We start from the raw sequence: 22,044 nt of genomic DNA, 5'->3' as shown, positions 1-22,044 counted from the left end.
CCTAAGTCAGGAACATTCCCTGGAGAAGGAAATGGCAATCCACTCCAATATTCTTGCCTGGAAACTTCATGGACAGAGGAGCCTGGTGGGCTACAGTCCATGGGTCATAAAGAGTCACTACTGAGTGCACATGCATGCATCAATGTCTTCCTAAATCTGCATCATGACGATGTCTCTCCAGTTCCTCACTCGGCCATGCCCATTTGCATTAAAAAATACACAAAGTAGTTTCTGTATTTTTAATCTGGCAACACAAAGTACTGTCCAGTGAATGACACACAGCCAGATATAGAGTGTGGACAAGTATATCCGGGGTGAGTTGGAAAGAACAGAAGCATGACAGGGTGAAGAAAGCATTCCAGGATGGAGTCAGGCAGGAGGGGGGTGTGGTTTAAAGGCAAATAGGGTACCGATGGCACAACATTGTGAATGAGCCAAGTGCCACTGGTTCACTTGAATGTAGTGAATTTCATGATGAGATTCAAGGCAATAGTTGATTGAAAAGCAAAGTAAATTCCTTCCTGAATAACAACTGGAGTCCATAATTCACCAACTGGTATTCTCCACCTATTTGATAAGACTGTGCCCTGTGCCTGCCATGAACATTCCTGCCCTCCTTACCTCAGCCTTTCATCAAGTGTTGGCTTCTCTGCCGGCCTCGGCACCTCAAATGGCAGCTTCTCCCCCAGCACGGATTCAACAATGTCGTTATATGCTCCACACTCTGAGGAAAGAGAGACACAGCCTCAGGGAAAGCTGGCCTTGCTGCTGTGGTCACTGTCTTCAAGGGAGGAGGACAGACCACCTTAGTGGTGGAGGTAACTCTTTTTCCAGTCTCTATGGAGAGATTGCCACATCTGATTCCTTAGCATCTGAACCGAGGTGACTCCCCATTTTAGAGCTGAAGAAAGAGAAGCTCCAAGACACAGAAAGTAACTAGACAAGATGAACTGCCATTTGACAAAGTCAGAATTCACATCCCCTGAGAATGACCCTGAATCCTGGGCCACTGAACCAAGACCTGCAGCCTCTGAGGTGAGACACTGAGCAGGGGCCTGGGCTGGCGATCCCTGTGTGGTTGGGAAGGCTCCTAGGACTATAGGACTGATGGTTCCCTTCTGCTGGGATTTCAATAATGAACACGCGTCTCAAGGTGTAAAACTCACCTGGACATACTTGTGTGAAATAGAATACATGAAATCATAAGGACGTGAAAGAGATATGCCCAAACACTGAGAAAGTCTGTGTTATTAGGAACAGTAGAACTATGAACTACGTGTATTTACACTGAGTAGGCACTATTGTCAGGGCTTTGTCAGATTTACTCAGTATGCACTACAACGAAAACCCTAGTTACTATTACAACACCACACACACAGAGGAGGAACCAGAGACACAGAAAGGTTCCCAACAGGGATGTGAGCCCAGGAAACCTGGCCCAGAGTCCATGTCTTTCACACTGTGCTGTGGTGACCTCCACACCAGGGTCCTGGTGAGACATCTCTTCTTCACCAGCCTCACAATTTCTTTCTTAGAATTTTGTGACTATCATAAGGAGCGGTATAAATAATACTGAGTTTGTCCTTTGCCCAAAGCTCATCATTTCACTTTCTTAAATAGTAGGCTTTCCTTCTTTCTTGTCTCTGTGTCAATCATTTTTCATTAACTCCCTCATTGCTTCATTGAAAATGATTGTAGTAAAGTGACACAGACACAAGTTGTCAAGATTCCTCTCATCCCCTTGTTGTGCATGTACCCTGGACATGACTTCTTTTCCTTACTCCAGGCCCCTCTTACTGAACAGGCAAAAATGATTCCCATTGCCAGGCTGACTGTGGGTGCAGAGGGCCTCCTCACACTCTGCCTGGGTTTTTACTGTGGCTGGTGATCTCCCCCCACTTACCATCATCCTCATGTTGGTCACACAGCTTATAGCACACACTCAGGGTCCCCCGGACTCCTGGTCAACCTGCATCACCAAAGTTGCACCAGCTCAAGTGGGGAGAGAGGGGAAAGTGCAGATTGTCTGATTTCACCAGAAACACCTTCATTCTTGCCAGAGGGTCACATGGCTTTCTTGGACTCAGAAGGAGAACTTGTACACTCAGAAAGCATGGCTTCCTTCTCACCAGGGAGTCTCTGTCTTGACGGCATCACACAGACCATGGTTTCAATGAGAAGCCGACTCATCCTTAATCTCCTTTAAATCATATCCCCCCTCTTCTCACAATGTCTAACCACACCTTACCCCAGTGTACCTAGCCCAGGGCGTTGCCAGTGGAGCATCAGGGAACCTTGAACGGATGGAGATCATTAGTTGCAGGGGTTTAGCCAAGAGGCATGCAGGGTCAGATACGGAACAGAAAAGATTCCAGTCAACACAGCTTAGTTTGCTTCTGAGACACACAGGCACTCCTGTGCCTGCACCAGGAATCACTGTCTGGTATTTTCACTCCAATCTCACCCTAGACATCACTGCAAACTTGGAAAAGTGCCTCCACTCCTTGTGCCTCAGTTTTCCCAGCCTCAGGGAACTGAAGGCAAAAGAGCCACTCCTACCTTTCCTGGATTGTGGTCAGAATGGAATTCAAAATGACAAAGGGAAAAGGAGACCAATCCTGGAGACTTATACTTTCTTAGAGGGAAGGCCGTGATCATTCATTGCTTTGGTGACCATGACCCCGAGGACTTACTGTATTTCTGCAGCTGGTTGGCCAGGGAGTAAGCAGTAGCTTCGGATACGAGGAATTTCTCTGTGAGGTCTCTGAAGTCCTGCTTGCACTTTGCCAGCTGCAACCGAAGCTCCTGGTTGACTTCCGTGAGGGTACGTTCTGCCCTCACATCAGATAAAGGGGGAACACATACTGCCATGGTGACATGTGGTAGAACGGGTAGAAGCCAAGGTGGGAAGGAGACACCCAATATATGGGGGGGGTTAAAGACAAATAAGATCACATAGGCTTAATCAGCACTGAGGGATGACAAAAACTGGAATTCCTAACTTACTGTTGAGAACAACTAGAGGGTTCTCAACCGCAAAAAGAAGATGAAGATGCCAGAGCTCAGAGCCAAAGGTCCTGTGCGGGGCTGAGACCCAGACAGGAGTGAAGGGGGGGGGGGTACCCAGCGTGCTAGGTAACCATCCGGAGTTGCCATAACAGAACTGGTAGGGGGAGGGGTTCACGGAATCTTGGCGGCCCCTGCCTTCCAGGTGCCTAGGCCATGACCGTTTGTAACACCACCACTGACAGCACCCAAGCCCTCAGCAGCCACTCTTAGGTTGTCTACACACGTACCGATACCACTGACCTATCTTATCCAAAAACTGTCTAAGCTGAGTTCCCACTGTTCATTCTTCTGTGCACAAAAATATTCATGGGAGAAATACTTTGCCAGCAGGTCTTCATATCTGTTGGGCTGTCATAAAGTCACCTCAGTTCAGTTCATTTCAGTCGCTCAGTCATGTCTGACTCTTTGCAACCCCATGGACTGTAGCACACCAGTCCTCCCTGTCCATCACCAACTCCTGGAGTTCACTCAAACTCACGTCCACTGGGTCGGCGATGACATCCAACCATCTCATGCTCTGTCGTCCCCTCCTCCTCCCGCCTTCAATCTTTCCCAGCATCAGGGTCTTTTCAAATGAGTCAGTTCTTTCCAGCAGGTGGCCAAAGTATTGGAGTTTCAGCTTCAGCATCAGTCCTTCCAGTGAATATTCAGGACTGATTTCCTTTAGGATGGACTGGTTGGATCTCCTTGAAGTCCAAGGGACTCTCAAGAGTCTTCTCCAACACCACAGTTCAAAACCATCAATTCTTTGGCACTCGCTTTCTTTATAGTCCAACTGTCACATGCACACATGACTACTGGAAAAACCATATCACCTCATCGTCTCTTTAAACAGATCTTAAGGCTTGTCCCCAGGTGAAGGACGTCAAACCTGTAGACTGTCATGAACTTCTTCTCTGCGTCTTTTCCAGTTTAGTCTGTGTCCTAAAAACTGTAGGATACAAATCAGACTACAATACTAAGTGAAGAAATAATTTTTAAAAATATTTTCTCTCCCAACTCAGTATGCTTTTGCTGCATCCTGTTGTTATGTCAATTTCTTCTCTTTACTGGGCAGCATGTTGGTTTCAGAATAAACTTAAGGTTGACATCCCTACCTTCTAAATTCTTCCTCTGGGTCTGGGTTGTTCTATTTGATTCTTTCTTTAAAATGTTACTAAACACTACATTTCATACTTTCACCAATGTATTTCATTGTAGCCTCACAAGCGCTCTTTCCAAGCTGTCAAAATGACTAAAAGAGTTTATGTGTATCTCCTTGAAAACATGGTGTGCTTGTGCTCAGTCACGTCATTCTTGTCTGACTCTTTGCGATCCCAGGACTGTAGCCCGTCAGGCTCCTCTGTCTATGGGGATTCTCCAGGCAAGAATACCAGAATGGGCTGCCATGCCCTCTTCCAGAGGATCTTCCTGATCCAGGGATCAAACCCGCATCTCCTGTGTCTCTTGCATTGCAGGCTGATTCTTTCCCACTGAGCCACTGAATACACGGGCTGCCTCTCTGTTCAGGAAAGATTTGACAGCCTTGTGCTCTCGTTCTGTGTCCATTCAGTTCAGCCACATATTGAACAGGCCAGGTTTCCAGAGCAGTGTTTGTGGCACACTGTTTGATCCATCCCTTTGAGTTTTCCTCGTGCCATTGACCTGTGGTTGTATTCCGAAAACAGAGCATGCTTAAGTTCAAGGTCATAGGTCAGGGATCATGATGATCCCCAGTGAACATAAGCATTGTGTTCAGTGACATAGACGCTGAGCTTGAGGAAAGAGAGACAGGCAGGCCCTCAGGTAGTGATGGCCTGAACCAACTCCTCACTTCCTCAGCATCTCTTCCTACCCGGGTCTTGTGAGTCTGAGACTTGGGGAACCCCTGTAGCATCCATCTCTTCAGTTTAGCTCTTGGTCCTACCTGGGTGGAGGGTCAAATGGGTGTGACAACAAGCCACTGAGCATCTGTTCATGTTAAGATAAAAGATACAAAACAGGAACAGCTACTTATGAAAGCGTATCTTCCCCACACCCCCACACAATCCTCAAACTACAGTGCTTAATGATACTTGGTGTGTGAGATTCAGCAAAGGCTTTAAGGAAATCTATTTTCTGGTTGCTGTGGGGCCTGACATTCTGTGGGGGAAATAGAAATGTGTCAAATTCCTTCATTTTAAATATGATGAAACCAAAAAATCTCACAAAACGTAACTGCCTTGAGGTCAGGGATGAATTTTGCCATGCTAACAGAAGTATATAACAGGTACAGTTCACTGACTAATACTGTGCCAGGCATTTCACACATATTATGATACTTTCTTTCATCGTAATCATTCAAGGTAACATCCCTGTAGAAGAGGTACATTCAAAAAAATTATTGGACCAAAGTTAAAATTAAAAAAAAAAAACAACAACGCTTTATCAAGGCAAGTAAGCTATTGCTTTGCATTTTGTAGGTAGGAGAAACCTATTGTTTTTATCCTGCCATTGTCCCATTGCATACTCCTCTTTTTCTCTGTGACCTGACTTTATTCCTAGAGTCCTACCTTTTTTCAACAAAACCATTTCTATGCACTGAGCAATAGCAGAAGTGATGGCTGGGCCCTTCTAAAGGCTCCCTGAGTGCTTATGTGTTTCAGGACACCAGACACCATCTGGAGGCAAGAGCAGCCTGTCTGTTAGAATGTGTGCTGTGCTAAGTTGTTTCAGTCGTGTCTGACTCTTTGTGATCCTATGGACTGTAGCCCTCCAGCCTCCTCTGTTCCTGGAATTTCCCAGGCAAGAATACTGGAGTGGGTTGCCATTTCTTCCTCCAGGGAATCTTCCTGACCCAGGGATCAAAACCGTGTCTCTTGCCTGTCCTACATTAGCAGGCAGGTTCTTTACCACTAGCCCCACCTGAGAATCCCGTCTGTTAAGAGTGGGCAGCTGCTTTCCCACCCCACTGAGTTAGCAGCATATCCCAGGACACAAAGGGATCACTTCCCTTCAACTCAAGAATCTTTTCTCTCAGTGACTGCTCTATTGGCCCGAACTCTCCTGAAAGTGAATGCTCTTGCTAACTTTCTGGTTTCTTGTTAGGTGTCTAGAGTATTTATCAATTTCTTCTAACAAACATCTTCGTTGAAGTTTGCATTTATAGCAATAGGATTTATTTTTTAGAAAGTGGCAGCCTGGAGTAGATTGGTCCCATCAATGAGCAAACAAGGGTGAATTTAGCTTTCACTCAAAACCAGACTGAATTTAAAATTAGGCCCCACCATCACCCTAATTCCAAAACCAGACAAAGATGCCACAAAAAAGGAAAACTGCAGGCCAATATCACCGATGAACATAGAGGCAAAAATCCTTAATAAAATTCTAGCAAACAGAATCCAACATCATATTAAAAAGATCATACATCATGACCAAGTGGGCTTTATCCCAGGAATGCAAGGTTTCTTTAATACCCGCAAATCAATCAATGCAATACACCACATTAACAAATTGAAAGATAAAAATCATACGATTATCTCAATAGATGCAGAAAACGCCTTTGACAAAATCCAACATCCATTTATGATAAAAACCCTCCAGAAAGCAGGAATACAAGGAACACACCTCAACATAATAAAAGCTATATATGACAAACCCACAGCAAACATTATCCTCAATGGTGAAAAATTGAAAGCATTTCCCCTCAAGTCAGGAACAAGGCAAGGGTACCCACTTTCACCACTACTATTCAACATAGTTTTGGAAGTTTTGGCCACAGCAATCAGAGCTGAAAAAGAAATAAAAGGAATCCAGATAGGAAAAGAAGAAGTAAAACTCTCACTGTTTGCAGATGACATGATCCTCTATACATAGAAAACCCGAAAGATTCTACCAGAAAATTACTAGAGCTAATCAATGAATCGGAGAAGGCAATGGCACCCCACTCCAGTACTCTTGCCTGGAGAATCCCACGGACAGAGGAGCCTGGTAGGCTGCAGTCCATGGGGTCGCTGAGAGTCGGACACGACTGAGCGACTTCACTTTCCCTTTTCACTTTCATGCATCGGAGAAGGAAATGGCAACCCACTCCAGTGTTCTTGCCTGGAGAATCCCAGGGACGGGGGAGCCTGGTGGGCTTCCGTCTATGGGGTCGCACAGAGTCGGCCACGACTGAAGCGACTTAGCAGCAGCAGCAGCAGCAGCAATCAATGAATATAGTAAAGTTGCAGGATATAAAATTAACACACAGAAATCCCTTGCATTCCTATACACCGATAATGAGAAAACAGAAAGAGAAATGAAGGAAACAATACCATTCACCATGGCAACAAAAAGAATAAAATACTTAGGAATATATCTACCTAAAGAAACAAAAGACTTATATATAGAACACTATAAAACACTGATGAAAGAAATCAAAGAGGACACAAACAGATGGAGAAATATACCATGTTCATGGATTGGAAGAATTAATAGAGTGACAATGAGTATACGACCCAAAGCAATCTATAGATTCAATGCAATCCTTATCAAGCTACCAACGGTATTTTTCACAGAACTAGAACAAATCATTTCACAATTGGTATGGAAATATAAGAAACCTCGAATAGCCAAAGCAATCTTGAGAAAGAAGAATGGAACTGGAGGAATCAACATGCCTGACTTCAGGCTCTACTACAAAGCCACAGTCATCAAGACAGTATGGTACTGGCACAAAGATAGAAATATAGATCAGTGGAACAAAATAGAAAGCCCAGAGATACATCCATGCACCTATGGACACCTTATCGTCGACAAAGGAGGCAAGAATATACAATGGAGAAAAGATAATCTCTTTAACAAGTGGTGCTGGGAAAACTGGTCAACCACTTGTAAAAGAATGAAACTAGAACACTTTCTAACACCATACACAAAAATAAACTCAAAACGGATTACAGATCTAAACGTAAGACCAGAAACTATAAAACTCCTAGAGGAAAACATAGGCAAAACACTCTCCGACGTAAATCACAGCAGGATCCTCCACGACCCACCTCCCAGAATATTGGAAATAAAAGCAAAAATAAACAAATGGGACCTAATGAAAATTAAAAGCTTTTGCACCACCAGGGAAACTATAAAAAGGGTGAAAAGACAGCCTTCAGAATGGGAGAAAATAACAGCAAACGAAGCAACAGACAAACAATGAATCTCAAAAATATACAAGCAACTCCTGCAGCTCAGTTCCAGAAAAATATACGACCCAATCAAAAAATGGGCCAAAGAACCCAACAGACATTTCTCCAAAGAAGACATACAGATGGCTAACAAACACATGAAAAGATGCTCAACATCACTCATTTTCAGAGAAATGCAAATCAAAACCACAATGAGGTACCATTTCACACCAGTCAGAATGGCTATCCAAAAGTCTACAAGCAATCAATGCTGGAGAGGGTGTGGAGAAAAGGGAACCCTCTTACACAGTTGGTGGGAATGCAAACTAGTACAGCCACTATGGAGAACAGTGTGGAGATTCCTTAAAAAACTGGGAATAGAACTGCCATATGACCCAGCAATCCCACTGCTGGGCATACACACCGAGGAAACCAGAATGGAACGAGTCGCGTGTACCCCAGTGTTCATCGCAGCACTGTTTACAATAGCCAGGACATGGAAGCAACCTAGATGTCCATCAGCAGACGAATGGATAAGGAAGCCGTGGTACATATACACAATGGAATATTACTCAGCCATTAAAAAGAATACATTTGAATCAGTTCTATTGAGATGGATGGAACTGGAGCCCAGTATACAGAGTGAAGTAAGCCAGAAAGAAAAACACCAATACAGTATACTAATGCATATATATGGAATTTGAAAGATGGTAACGATAACCCTGTATGCAAGACAGAATAAGAGACACAGATGCATAGAACAGTCTTATGGACTCGGAGGGAGAAGGTGAGGGTGGGACGTTCTGAGAGAATAGCACTGAAACACGTATATTATCATATGTGACACAGAACACCATTCCAGGTTCGATGCATGAGACAAACGCTCAGGGCTGGGGCAATGCGATGACCCAGAGGGATGGGATGGGGAGGGAGGTGGGAGGGGGCTTCAGGATGGGGAACACATGTAAACCCATGGCTGATTCATGTCAATGTATGGCAAAAAACACTACAATATTGTAAAGTAATTAGCCCCCAACTAAAATAAATAAATTTACTTAAAATAAAATAAAACTAGGCCTCTCACTTTCCTCAAGGTGGATACTCATGTGCCACAGGCATGTGTCCCCAAGGACTTGTGTCTCTGCTGTAAACGGGACAAGAGTAAAATGGGGTCAGGTGGGCCTAGTCCTTCAATTCTAGAGTCTTCCAAGAGTTCTCTGCTTTAGTCACTGGATTGGAAACACCCTCGCTCTTCTGCTCTGTCCTACTTCTGTGTTTGGGGTAAAAGGTATACACTTCAGTGTGTTCTGTCCCCAAGCTGATCACTGGAAGAATCACCTGGGAGAGTTAGTACCCAAACAAGTGCACAGTCCTCACCTGTAGCAACTGTGCTTCAGTGAGTTGAGCTGGGATCTGGAATCTATTTGTTAAAGGTACTCAGGTGTGCACTTAGTTTTACCCACTGATTTCACTGACCTCCCTCATGATTCTAGGGGATGATTATTTCATTTATGGTACTTCCAGTGTTCAAAATTGACTGGTGCCAAAAACATAACTCTCTGCTGCTTTGCACATGAAGAAACTGAGGCACAGAGAGGGTCTCGAATGGGCCAAGACCCCCTTGCTGTAAGTGCTAGAGCCACACCCAGGTAGCAGCTCTTCTCTATACTTTCACATTCATATATTTGTGTTTTGTCTACTTACACGAGTGCTATAGTGTCTTAACTGTTGTTATTCAGTCACTAAATTGTGTCAGACTCTTTGTACCCCATAGAGTGCAGTGTGCCAGGCTTCCCTGTCCTTCACTATCTTCTGGAGTTTGCTTGAACTCGTGTCCATAGAGTTGGTGGTGCTTTCCAACCATCTCATCCTTTGTTACCCTCTTCTCCTTCTACCCTCAATCTTCCCCAGCATCAAGGTCTTTTCCAATGATTCAGCTCTTTGAATCAGGTGGCCAAATTATTGGAGCTTCAGCATCACTCCTCCCAATGAATATTCAGGGTTGATTTCCTTTAGGATTGACGGCTTTGATCTCCTTGACTCTCAAGAGGCTCTTCCAGCACCATGGTTCAAAGGAGAACCCCATGGAAAGTATGAAAAGGGCATCCTATTATCTCAATGTAAACTAGGAATTTGCTTTCCCCCTTTTATACTTTAGTTATTTGCTCCAAATTTACAGCTAGAACACCAAGTTCTACAATTGTGAGAATAAGATAAATATATAAATTATTTTTGACATGAAGAATCGTGATGTCAGGAAAGTATGTAACTCATACGAGAGGAAACCATTAATCACGAATCATTATGACAGCCATCAACCTATAAGACAAATCAAACTTGCCTCCTTCTCTCTTCAGCTGGCCAAGAAACAGTAGCTACTGATATAAGCAGTTTTCTCTGGAGACGGTGGCAGAGTTGACTGCTTTGAGCCAACATGGAGCCCAAGTGCAAGCTGTACCCTGAGAGGCTCACATCTGGGTGAGAAGCAGGATTTGGGGGCCAGAAGAGACATATATCTGTTGGGAAAAAAAAGGGGGGGGGACAGATCACCCTTGATGTCATGGTAGCCAGCACTGACCATCTCCTCCAATGAACCTACCACCACTATACCTCTCATGATTTTGTTTTTACTAGATGGAGAACTCCATGAAATTGGGGATAATATTTCATTCATCTCTGCGTGCATGACTCCTGGCATTGAGTCAAGCACTGAGGAGGCTCTCGGCAACATCCGTTCACTAATTGCAGAAACATGGTTACAAGACTCCACTTAGCTCAACTACGCTCCTAGACAACCGTCTGGTCAGGGATGCTCTTTCTCCCAGGAAGCAGCAATCCCCTTCCTTAGAGAGGAGCCTGCCTGACACTGCCTGACACTGCCTGACACTCACCTGAGCTGACTCTGATGAAGACATGGCTGTCCTCAGGGATTCCCCTAGCAGGTTCACACTGCCATTAGGAAGAGATGTCCTTGGCATATCCTCCCATCCTCTGGTGGCCATGATATCCCACCTGAGGAGAGCCACCACGTGTAATTGCCACGATGCACTTGTATTCGTCCTCTCGCTGTTTAAATTCCTCATGGATATATTACTGATATCTGAACTCCAAGTTGGTAACATAGCATAAGGCAAATTAAGCAATATGTAGTTAAGAGATGTTATGTGTAAAGCCTCCAAAGTGTAAATGCAGAAGAATATTGTTACTATCTCTACTTCAGAAACGAGGGTCCCATTAATCTGGCCCCTGGTATGAATACATATCTCTAATTCTTCTCCAAACATCATTTATCCACATTACTGCACACTTACTTGGAGGACATCTGCTGTGTGGCCACTTCCAAGGCTGAGGCTGGGGATCGAGGGCAAAGCCTCAAGATCCCATTGTCCCCCTACCATGGTGCTCGCAGCAGTATAAACTAACACTGAGCCATTGTGTGGATCTCCTCAGCAGGTGCATAAGTTCACTGTGGACTGTTACTCTCCCGGTCCTTCCTGCTCAGCTCAGGCTGCTCCGTGAGGACTTGGATGATACTGTGCATTCCTCACTTCCTCTTGAATTTTCTGAGCTCAACCTGTCCTTATCCTCACCTCCCTTGGCAACCAGCTCCTCCACCATTACCTTGTTTTTCTTTGGGTTTTCTCATCCTCCCAAACCGTTGACTTCCTTTCTTCCACCTCCTCTCTGAGTTCTGTGTTTTCAGTGTGTGGCTCAGTTGAGGCTCCTGCAGGGGACACACAGAGAAGGGACCAAGTTCAGGTCTTGGCTGCATGTTCCAACACACATTTCACATGAAGCTCAGTCTCTCATGCACTCAGAAAAAAAACTTAGCAGGAATGCAATTTGGAAAATTTGAATAACCTTATCTTACTGATGAGGAAACCGAGGCCTAAATAGGTGGAGATTATCCCTAAATTCCCACACCCGTTGCTGCTATACACCCACCGGGCAAACCCTGGCCACAAGCTTTTGTATCTAAAAACACCAGGAACCCATGGTTGAAATGCAGGGGACATTTGTTAAACATACACATTTCCACTCTTAAAACAATGATAGTTGAAGGACATTTCTCAGAAAAAAATGTTTATCTGTTCAATAGTCCATATTTATACACTGTGTTCCATCTTGACTCTCACATCTGGACTGAGGAAGCTATGACTATTAAAAACATCACAGTCATTGTTAAAAATATGTATGTAGGACTTCCCTGATGGCTCAGTGGTATAGAATCCACCTGCAATGCAGGAGCAGCAGGAGACTCGGGTTCAGTTCCTGGGTCAGGAAGATCCCTCGAGGAGGAAACAGCAACCCACTCCAGTATTCTTACCTGGAGAATCCCATGGACAGAGGCGGCTGCCAGGCTAGAGTCCATCAGGTCGCAAACAGTCGGATACGACTGAAGCGACTTAGCACGCATGCAAGGCAAAATCAGGCAGTTGATGTGGCCAGTCATTAGCACCCTCTCCCCACTGCTCTTTTCTGCATCTTTTTTTCTTTTCTTAGGGGTGTTTTTTTTGCAACTCTGTAATCAGCAGCCTTGGACAAGGGGTATCTACTCACAACGGCCCCTCCTGACCTGGAATGTGGAGTAACTCCTCTCGGCCCTCCTGTGCCCTCGCAGCCCCTGCCCCTTGGGCCTGGGTTAACTCCTCTCGCCGCAGCCCCCGGCCCGGCCTAGCCCCAGTCGACCGCCGCCCCCGGCCCCCGGCCCGGCCTAGCCCCAGTCGGGCGCCGCCCCCGGCCCCCGGCCCGGCCTAGCCCCTGTCGGCCGCCGCCCCCGGCCCCCGGCCCGGCCTAGCGCCTGTCGGCCGCCGCCCCCAGGCCCCGGCGCGGCCTAGCCCTCGTCGGCCGCCGCCCCCGGCCCCCGGCCCGGCCCGGCCTAGCCCCTGTCGGCCGCAGCCCCCGGCCCCCGGCCCCGCCCCCGTCGGCCGCCGCCCCGGCTCCCGGCCCTCGGCCCGGCCTAGCTCCTCTCGGCCACGCTTCCGCGCCGAGCCGTCCGTCGCTGCCTCCCCGCTTCCGCGCCCAGCCGTCCGTCGCAGCCGCCCCGCTTCCGCGCCCAGCCGTCCGACGCAGCGCCTCGCTTCCGCGCCGAGCCGTCCGACGCAGCGCCTCGCTTCTGCGCAGAGCCGTCCGACGCAGCCGCCTCGCTTCAGACTTAAATTGAAGCAAGTAGGGAAAACCACTAGTCCATTCAGGTATGACCTAGATCAAATCCCTTATGAGTATACACTAGAAGCGACAAATAGATTTAAGGGACTAGATCTGATAGACAGAATGCCTGATGAACTATGGACAGAGGTTCGTGACATTGTACAGGAGACAGGGATCAAGACCATCCCCATGGAAAAGACATGCAAAAAAGCAAAAGGGCTGTCTGAGGAGGCCTTACAGATAGCTGGGAAGAGAAGAGAAGCGAAAAGCAAAGGAGAAAAGGAAAGATATTCCCATCTGAATTCAGAGTTCCAAAGAATAGCAAGGAGAGAGAAGAAAGCCTTCCTCAGCAACCAGTGCAAAGAAATAGAGGAAAACAACAGATTGGGAAAGGCTAGAGATCTCTTCGAGAAAATTAGAGATACCAAAGGAACATTTCATGCAAAGATGGGCTCGATAAAGGACAGAAATGGTATGGACCTAAGAGAAGCAGAAGATCTTAAGAAGAGGTGGCAAGAATACACAGAAGAACTGTACAAAAAAGATCTTCACGACCCAGATAATCACGATGGTGTGATCACTCACCTAGAGCCAGACATCCTGGAATGTGAAGTCAAGTGGGCCTTACAAAGCATCACTACGAACAAAGCTAGTGGAGGTGATGGAATTCCAGTTGAGCTGTTTCAAATCCTGAAAGATGATGCTGTGAAAGTGCTGCACTGGATATGCCAGCAAATTTGGAAAACTCAGCAGTGGCCACAGGACTGGAAAAGGTCAGTTTTCGTTCCAATCCCAAAGAAAGGCAGTGCCAAAGAATGCTCAAACTACCGCACAATTGCACTCATCTCACATGCTAGTAAAGTAATGCTCAAAATTCTCCAAGCCAGGCTTCAGCAATACATGAACCGTGAACTTCCAGATGTTCAAGCTGGTTTTAGAAAAGGCAGAGGAACCAGACATCAAATTGCCAACATCCGCTGGATCATCGAAAAAGCAAGAGAGTTCCAGAAGAACATCTATTTCTGCTTTCTTGACTATGCCAAAGCCTTTGACTGTGTGGATCACAAGAAACTGTGGAAAACTCTGAAAGAGATGGGAATACCAGACCATCTGATCTGTCTCTTGAGAAACCTGTATGCAGGTCAGGAAGCAACAGTTAGAAATGAACATGGCACCACAGACTGGTTCCAAATAGGAAATGGAGTACGTCAAGGCTGCATATTGTCACCCTGCTTATTTAACTTCTGTGCAGAGTACGTCATGAGAAACGCTGGGCTGGAAGAAACACAAGCTGGAATCAAGATTGCTGGGAGGAATATCAATAACCTCAGATATGCAGATGACACCACCCTTATGGAAGAAAGCGAAGAAGAACCAAAGAGCCTCTTGATGAAAGTGAAAGAGGAGAATGAAAACGTTGGCTTCAAGCTCAACGTTCAGAAAGCTAAGATCATGGCATCTGGTCCCATCACTTCATGGGAAATAGATGGGGAAACAGTGGAAACAGTGTCAGACTTTATTTTGGGGGGCTCCAAAATCACTGCTGATGGTGATCGCAGCCATGAAATTAAAAGACGCTTACTCCTTGGAAGGAAGGTTGTGGCCAACCTAGATAGCGTATTTAAAAGCAGAGACATTACTTTGCCAACAAAGGTCCCTCTCGTCAAGGCTATGGTTTTTCCAGTGGTCAAGTATGGATGTGAGAGTTGGACGGTGAAGAAAGCTGAGCGCCGCAGAATTGATGCTTTTGAACTGTGGTGTTGGAGAAGACTCTTGAGAGTCCCTTGGACTGCAAGGAGATCCAATCAATCCATCCTAAAGGAGATCAGTCCTGGGTGTTCATTGGAAGGACTGATGTTGAAGCTGGAACTCCAATACTTTGGCCACCTCATGCGAAGAGTTGACTCATTGGAGAAGACCCTAATGCTGGGTAGGATTGGGGGCAGGAGGAGAAGAGGACGACAGAGGATGAGATGGTTGGATGGCATCACCGACTCGATGGACATGGGTTTGGGTAGACTCTGGGAGCTGGTGATGGACAGAGAGGCCTGGCGTGCTGCAATTCATGGGGTCGCAGAGAGTCGGACACGACTGAGCGACTGAACTGAACTGACTTCTGTGTCCTGGTCCTGTGATTGGCACGTGGTGGAGCCAGGTCTGCAGGGCCACCCCCAACCACTCACCGAGGTGGCCTTCCTGCCCACACTCTCTCCCAGGCTGCTAACATTTGGAGGCCAGAACGTTCACATGCCCTTATCTTCCCAACACCGCAGCAGCAGCTGCTGCGATTTAGGAATAAAGCCTCCTGAACAGCTCACCCAGGGCACGAGAAACATATGCAAAGAACCCAGGCGGAGGAGCCACAGGAAAGCCAGGTATTTGGCTTACCAAGCTTTATGGCCAGGAGGTGAGTCCTCAGGGTTTTCTGCTGGTTTGGGACAGTGTCTTTGGAGACAGAGAATGAGCCAACAGAGAGCCTCTGTTGCCCAAATGGGTCACTTACCTGCTTGCACATCCCGGGTCAGGCTTCGCCTCTAACGTCTACAGTCCAGGCCTGAAATCCACAACTCAGCTCTGCAATGAGAACGGAGTCCTTAGGGAAGAAAACCAGAGGCTTCAGCCTCAGCCCAGTCATATTTCCAGGGGTAGGAGGGCACTCCTAGATCCCTTTCCTCCCTGGCCACACCAATCACCAACTAGAGAAGCCAAGAGAGAAGGTGGAGAGAACAGAGCTACTCAGCCCACCAACCAGAACTCCCATAGCTTTTCTCACTCTAGAAAGGGCTATTGCCTGACAATCCCCAACCAAGGACCCTCAGACTCCTAGGCTTCAGGGAGGAGAAGCTTTAGGAAATCCACCACTTCTGTGCAACCCACTTGCAGATATTCAGTCATTAGCTATCAAGTTGGACACCATTCAGTGCTTGTCCTACCTGACCACAAGTCACAGCTAGTTTCCACCCAGGAAAGGGAGAACATGAGGCCGACATACCTTCTCAGGTTTCTCCAGAACTTGCTGAAGCTCCCTGTGTCCCTCCCATGCTGAAATGCTGGCTCCATATCTCCTCACTCACCTCCTTCCTACTTGTAGAGTGAGGCCTACTATGCAGGCCTGCAAGCCTGTAATTGCCCAGGTGCAACACCAAAGAAACACAGCCCATAGACAGTGACAGAGACAACAACCATTCAGTGGATAGAGAATCTTATAATTCCTAAACAAAGGGTCCTAGAGTGACATGCCCCAGTATTCAGCAAACAGCTGGCAGAACAAGGCAGCGATCTTCACTGCTGGGGCCGAGGGCGGAATTGAGGGGAGACTACAACGTATAGGGACCATCGATGTCTGATTGGCTCACCAGTCACCAGGGAAACCAGAGGCTGGGGTCGGGGCAACCGCATAGTTGGTTACTGACTAAGCCGTATAATTAAGGGGCTACAAATCGGGAAAGCAGTATGGCAAGCCTGTATATTGTCACCCTGCTTATTTAACTTATTTGCAGAGTACATCATGAGAAATGCTGGGCTGGATGAATCACAAGCTGGAATTAAGATTGCCAGGAGAAATGTCAATAACCTCAGATATGCAGATGACACCACCCTTATGGCAGAAAGCAAAGAAGAACTAAAGAGCCTTTTGATGAAAGTGAAAGAGGAGAGTGGAAAAGGTGGCTTAAAACTCACTCTTCAGAAAACTAAGGTCATGGCATCTGGTCCCATCGCTTCATGGCAAATAGATGGGAAAACCATGGAAAGAGTGACAGACTTTAGTTTTAGGGCTCCAAATCACTGCAGATGGTGACTGCAGCCATGAAATTAAAAGACACTTGCTCCTTGGAAGAAAAGTTATGACCAACCTAGGCCGCATAGTATAAAACAGAGACATTACTTTGCCCACAAAGGTCCATCTAGTCAAAGCTATGGTTTTTCCAGTAGTCATGTATGCATGTGAGACTTGGACTATAAAGAGAGATGAGTGGTAAGGAATTTATGGTTTTGAACTGTGCTTTTGGAGAGGACTCTTGAGTGTCCCTTGGACTGCAAGGAGTTCCAACCAGTCCATCCTAACATACGTCAGTCCTGAATATTCATTGGAAGGAGTGATGCTGAAGCCGAAACTTCAATACTTTGGCCGCCTGATTTGAAGAACTAGCTCATTTGAAAAAATCCTGATGTTTGAAAGATTGAAGGTGGGAGGAGCAGGGGATTTTGGAGGATGAGATGGTTGGATGGCATCACCATCTCAATGGACATGAGTTTGAGTAAACTCCAGGAGTTGGTGATGGCAGGGAGGCCTGGCGTGCTATAGTCAATGAGGTCACAAAGAGTCACGCATACCTGAGCAACTGGACTGAATTGAACTGATAATTAAGGGGATTGGATAGTCATGTGGGTGAAGGAATGGCTGGTGAAGGAGAATGAATAGATAGCAAGAGAACGGTCATTTTGAATGACTTGACCTTACAATTTTGTCTGGAGGTGCCAGCAAAATTTCCTTCAGTTTCCCCAAGACTGTCCACAGGGCACCCACTGCTGAGCCTCATTTCCTGTGCGGATGGAGTGGGGTTTGGATCCAACCTAAGTGTTGATTGGTTGAGTCAACAGATCAACATTAACAATTTTTATTTACAAATACTTACTGAATAATCATAGAAGATTCAGAATATGGTTCAAAAGGATTAAGTCCAGAATGAAAGAATGTTTATGGAAAAGGAAAAAGACACCAAAGAGATATTTCTAAATTAGCCTCCTCAAGCAAGAGATGTGAGAGGAAAAGTCACTGCTTGGGAAGATAACAAACCCATAGAAAAGGGAGAAGGCAGAACTACTAAACTACCAGGGCTTCCCTGGTGGCTCAGTGGTAAAGATCCAGGAAAGGGAGGAACACGAGGACTATGAACATTCTCAGGTTTCTGCCAATGCAGGGTAGGAGGCACAGGTTCAATACCTGGGTTGGGAAGATCCCCTGGAGGAAGAAATAACAAACCAATCCCATATTCTTGCCTGGAGAGTCCTATGGACAAACGAGCCTGGCGGGCTACAGTCCATGGGGTAGAAAAGAGTCAGACAGGAACACGCACCTATGCACCCTTACATAAACAAAGCCAGGATGGTAAATGTGGTCCTTCCGTGGAACTTGCCTTATAAAGAAGGTGGCACCAACATTTTAAGTTGTCTGGGATCTTGAGAACCAGACGTGCTCCATCCACGTCCAGAGCTCCTGACTTTTGGTCACCTATCCCTGGGGTTGACCTAAGGCCTGTGCTGCCTTAGTTGCCTGGGGAGGTGGAGCCATCTTACTCCGTCCCCTCCAGACAAGAATCTAACCAGAAAGAAATGTATTTGTGCTTCTCGGCCTGGTGGAAAAGATTCCCTCATCTTCCTCTCAGACTGCTCAGCCCTCTCCTTTGCTGGCCTGCTTTGTGTGGGAGTGGGAGGGGGATATGGTAGTGGGAGTGATCCAAGAGGAGCAGCAAGAGGGAGGAGGAGTGAGAACAATAAAACACTGGTGAGGTGCTAGTGAGGACAGGGAGGAGAAGGGAAAACAGAGGCAGAATAAGGAGGAGGATGAGCAGAGCTTGAATGCCAAGGTGCTCTAGTCTCTGGTCCCAGAATGGCAGCTGCCCTCTCTTGAACTTCCCTTGAGTTTATCCTGGACACACACAGTGGGCATCCACACACACACACACACACACACACACACACACACACACGCACACGCACACACCCCAGCTGCTCTCACATCCTCCAATCTTCTTTATTCACAGAAGAGCAGCCTCTCAGCCCCCGCCCCCTCCCACCCCCAGATTCTGGGAGTTCTTTCCTTTTTCCCCGAGCCTCTGCAGAATTAGGCACAGATTCTTCATCAGCACCCAAACCCTTGTCTACGGTTGTGGAGAGTCCAGAGCATAGAAATCATCCGGTAGAAGAGGAAATGCAGGCCACATGGGGTATTGGGTCACCCCGCAGAATGACCAGCTGTCCCAGGCCATTCTGGGTTGTTATTTTTGAAGATGTCAAACTCATTCAAAAGAAACTCCAAGATCCTTGTTGCAGGCCATTGCTGCATGTAGCAAATTATGCTGTGCTGCGTGCTGTGCTTAGGTGCTCAGTCATGTCCAAATATGCTATGAAATCTCAAACCGGGTGATGACTGCTTGTTTGAAACTCATGGATAAGGCTTTAAAAGGCAAAGCAGGTGGTGAGTGCTAATTACTGGGAATCAACAAGACTGGGGCAGATCCCAAAAAGGGCTAGGTAGGAGAAGCTGCTTAGGTCAATGACTAATTGACCTCCTATATTAGTCAGCTTGGGCTTCAAGAAAAAATGCTATGGATTGGGTGGCTTGACCCGAAATCTGTTTTCTCACAGTTCTGAGAAGTCCAAGATCATGGTTGGAACTTCTCAGCAATTCAGTTTCTGGTGCAAGCTCCCTTCCTGGCTTGCAGATAGTCCTGGCCTGGCTGGGTCCTCACAAGGTCTTTCCTTGTTGCTTGAGCTGGGGTAGGGCAGGGGCCCAAGCTCTCTGCTATCACTTCATTTAAGGATACATCCTATCAGATCAGGGCCCCAAAGCTATGATCTCATTTAAATTTCATTACATCCTTCAAAGTTCCTTCCCTAGATACAGCTTCACTGGGGATTAGTGTCCAAGATATGAATGTGTGGGGGGTGAGGGGAGGGAAACACATATACTCAGCTCCTAACACCCTCCCCAGCCTCCTCCCCCCATGAAGGCATTTGCAGCTCTCAGCTCTGATCCCTGGGAACTGCCCAGGCACTGGGTCCTCAGATTCCTCTCCCCACAGACATGTTCCTTCTCTCTCTCTGACTCACATGCCTCAGTACAGGGCCCAGCTGTTGACTGCTGACCCTCAGAAACAGTGGACTGACTTGCTTTCACCTGGATCACTTTCAGAATGGAGCAGCCACCACTGACTGATATGCTTGCAGAAATGTGTTCACTCTGGAGCCTGGCTGTGGTGGTAGACTAATGCTTCCCCAAAGATGTCCACAACTGGGCCCCTGGAGTTTGTGATTATGTTACTTGACATGGCAAAAGAGACTTTGTTGGTGTGATTAAATTAAGCATCTTGAGATGGGGGCTCCATGGAAACACAAAGGTTCATATAGACAAAAGAAGGAGACTTGGTGTCAGAATAATGTGTTGTGAGAAGAACGTGATCAGCTGTAACTAGCTTTGAAGATCAAAGGGGCCTAGGAGAGTAGAATGTAGGCATCTTCTAGAGGCTGGACAAGGCAAAGAAAGATTCTCCAGGAAGAATCACCACAACCCAACTGTCACTTTGATTTCTGCCCAGGGAGATGCATCTTGGATTTCTGATCTCCAGAGTCAGAAAATAATGAATGTGTGTTGTTTTAAGCCGCTAAGTGTGTAGGAACATATTAAGTAGCAATAGGAAACTCCTACAGTGGACAGCGGTGGGTAAAGAATACTTAAAGTCAGTGTGCAGGACGAGTCGTGTCAGCTGTTCAAAGAAAGGCCAGTTCTTCCTGCAAGTGACCTGGGTGCCGAGTTCAAGATTCTCCCTCCAGGCTAGTCCCCTTCCCCCTGAAGCCAAATGCACTTCAAGGATCAAGTTCCTCCACTCCTTGGTCTCTGGTCTGAAAGGCAAGCTGGTTGCCTTCTCCAGCCTTCCCACTCCCTGCCCTCAGGTCTAACCCACTCTTACCCAGTAAGAGAAAACAAACAAACCTCATTCTTTAAGCAAACACGTCATCTTTCTATCCCTTATTTGGGTCATCAGCTTCTTTTTCAGAATCTTCCACTTTTGTATTCTGTATGGTGAGAAAAGGAAAAACATGGCCCCTGGGAGACCATGAGGATGAAGTCAGAAGGTGCACAGAAAATGCACCAAGTAGAACTTTGAGATCTAACTCTTGGCAGCTACAAACTGCCACTTGCCATCTACCTTTACAAGGTTTAATGCTGCAGCTGTTGATTTTCAACACCCCCTGAAAGGAGTTCAGGGTGGAGAGCCGAAAGGAGCCCACTCTGTGCTGTGGGAAAAACTGGCAGAACAAGTCTTCAGATAGTGATGTATTTTCAGGAGCCGATTTTATGACCCAAATATCTCCTAGTACCTAGAAAAGCACAAAAATCCTTCACGGTGACATGCGATCCTCACGACTAGCAGTAACCTTCTGCAAAACATCTGCACTTGAATGCATGTCCTCTCCCTTCACCAAGATCACACATACACTGACCTTCGCCCCTGCCTTTGTGGAGCAAGTTCTCAGAGCTATCTGAGATGCTGCCTCCTGAGCTCCTCATTTTGCCCCCAATAATACTTGAACTCACAACTCTCACGCTGTGCATTTTTGAAAGTTAGCACCCTGACTCTATATGCCTACACACATAACACATACTCACGCTTTATTTTGTTCCTACAAATATATATTTACATCCATTGTTTTACAACTTATTATTTCTTAAAACAAAATTGGATCAGCATAACAGAGGGCCACAGAATTACTATTCTCAGCGTGTCACCCAGAACAAAGGTTAAGAATACAAAGAGGCTGGCTAAATTCCCCTCCATCTCAACTAAAGAAGAAAGGGTCTGTTTCCACTGATTTCTGGGCTCCCTAAGCTGTGGGGAATCATGACGTCCCTTCTCCTTCAGCAGCCGGCTTGCCCATTGGTCCTCTCAGCAGGGGTGGGAGGGGAGATGAGGGGCCTGGGACA

At 46.6% G+C, this 22,044-nt stretch overlaps 1 protein-coding gene and 1 long non-coding RNA gene across 2 annotated transcripts in view; one reads left to right on the top strand and one right to left on the bottom strand.

Moving 5' to 3' along the window:
* LOC145504748 (NBPF family member NBPF19-like) overlaps positions 1-22,044 on the bottom strand; it is a 363,203-nt gene that overhangs the window by 290,378 nt on the left and 50,781 nt on the right. The gene's annotated exons all lie outside the window — the stretch shown is intronic.
* LOC145504790 (uncharacterized) lies at positions 21-11,467 on the top strand. Its single transcript, XR_014052487.1, has 4 exons — positions 21-818; positions 900-1,035; positions 10,544-10,664; positions 10,821-11,467. It is a non-coding gene; the product is annotated as an uncharacterized LOC145504790 (long non-coding RNA).

This window comes from Giraffa tippelskirchi, chromosome 5 (assembly GCF_054371585.1).
Source record: "Giraffa tippelskirchi isolate mGirTip1 chromosome 5, T2T-mGirTip1v1.2.pri, whole genome shotgun sequence".
NCBI lineage: Eukaryota > Metazoa > Chordata > Mammalia > Artiodactyla > Giraffidae > Giraffa > Giraffa tippelskirchi.
The sequence above is the reverse complement of the archived record's forward strand: the minus strand, read 5'-3'. Positions and strand labels throughout refer to the sequence as shown.